The 1,656-nt window shown below is 49.2% G+C and overlaps 1 pseudogene; it reads left to right on the top strand.

Annotated features, from left to right (window-relative positions):
• The first annotated feature begins 208 nt into the window (after positions 1-208).
• Positions 209-1,392, top strand: LOC131732616 (uncharacterized; annotated as a pseudogene).
• Positions 1,393-1,656: the final 264 nt, after the last annotated feature.

The following is a 1,656-nucleotide window of genomic DNA, read 5'->3' as shown; positions in this document are numbered from 1 at the left end:
TTCTACGCTCTCCCGCCATAAACCCAGTTTACTACTTGACCACCTTGACTCTCCTCCAGTTGCCCTTCCTGCCCTCTCCTCTTTCTCTCATCTGTCCATTGCTGATGTCTCCGGCTTACTATTGAAATCAACTACTGCCACGTGCCCCCTTGACCCCTGGCAGACTAACCTTGTCTGTCTCTGTGCTTCTGACCTTGCTCCTTCTATTATGCACACTCTCAACCTGTCCCTGGAGAGTGGCTCAGTTCCTGCTGCCCTTAAGCTTGCCTGATTTACGCTGGTAATCAAAAAACCCTCCCTCGACCCAGCTGACTTTTTAACTAATTTCCGTCTCATCTCCAATCTCCCTTTTCTCTCCAAAACTCTCAAAAGGGCTGTAGCCAGTCAGCTGATGAAACATCTCATGGATAACAATCTGCTTGATTCTCTACAGTCTGGCTTCCGACCACATCGCAGTACTGAATCTGCTCTGCTCCGGATTGCGAATGATCTCCTGCTTAATGCTGATGCTGGTGCCCCCTCTGTGCTTGTCCTCCTTGACCTAACAGCCGCTTTTGACACTATAGATCATGGCATTCTTCTTGACCGCCTTCAGAAGTATGCTGGGATCTCTGGAACCTGTCTCTCCTGGATGTCCTCTTACCTATCCAGACGCATGCTGTCTGTTTTCTATGCTGGATGCAGTGGTGTCGCAAACCAAGTCACTTGTGTTGTCCCCCAAGGATCTGTTCTTGGGGCTCCTTCTCTTTAATATCTACATGCTTCCCTTGGGTCACCTCATCTGCCAATACAGCCTCATTTTTCACTCATATGCTGATGACACCCAGCTCTACTTAAAACTTGACCCTGGAAGCCCCTCTGCCATGGTCCGGCTCTCGGCTTGCATTCAAGACATCGAGGCCTGGATGTCTGCCAGTTTTCTTCAGCTGAACACTAGCAAATCTGAACTCCTTCTAGGAGGATCTAAAATTCAACTTAAGAATCTCAATATAGCTGCCCTGAACCTCGGAAACTGTCTGCTGCTGCCTTCCCGCACAGTATGAAGCCTTGGTGTACTTCTTGACAGCAACCTCTCCTTTGATGCCCACATCTCCTCCATGGTCAAATCTTCCTTCTACCATCTTCGAAACATCTCCAAAGTCCATCCCTACCTTTCCCTCCCGGATGCGGAGATACAATTTCATGCATTTGTCTCCTCTCGACTCGACTACTGCAACTCTCTTTATGGTGGTCTCCTGGCACGTGCCATAAACTGACTGCAGCTAGTTCAGAATGCCAGGATCGTTACCAGATGTTAGAAACAAGAACACCCCTCGTCTTGCCAAGCTGAACTGGCTACCTGTAAAGTTCAGGATTATGTTCAAAACTCTCCTGCTCACCTACAATGCCATTCATCACACAGGTCCCGAGCATCTCCTCAACCTGCTGACCCGCTGCCCATGCCCGCATGCTGAGGTCCTCCGACTCTGGACTGCTTGCTATCCCCAAGCAAAAGTGCACCACACTTAGAGAACGCTCATTTAGCTTCATGGCTCTGACTCTTTGGAACTCTCTCCCAGCTTTGGTGCATGATGCTCCCACCGTCGCTCGCTTTAAACCAACTCTCAAGACCCACCTGTTCTCTCTTGCTTTCCATACTCTTTAAGCCTGATATCT

This window comes from Acipenser ruthenus, chromosome 3, assembly GCF_902713425.1.
Source record: "Acipenser ruthenus chromosome 3, fAciRut3.2 maternal haplotype, whole genome shotgun sequence".
In the NCBI taxonomy this organism is placed as follows: domain Eukaryota; kingdom Metazoa; phylum Chordata; class Actinopteri; order Acipenseriformes; family Acipenseridae; genus Acipenser; species Acipenser ruthenus.
The sequence above is the reverse complement of the archived record's forward strand: the minus strand, read 5'-3'. Positions and strand labels throughout refer to the sequence as shown.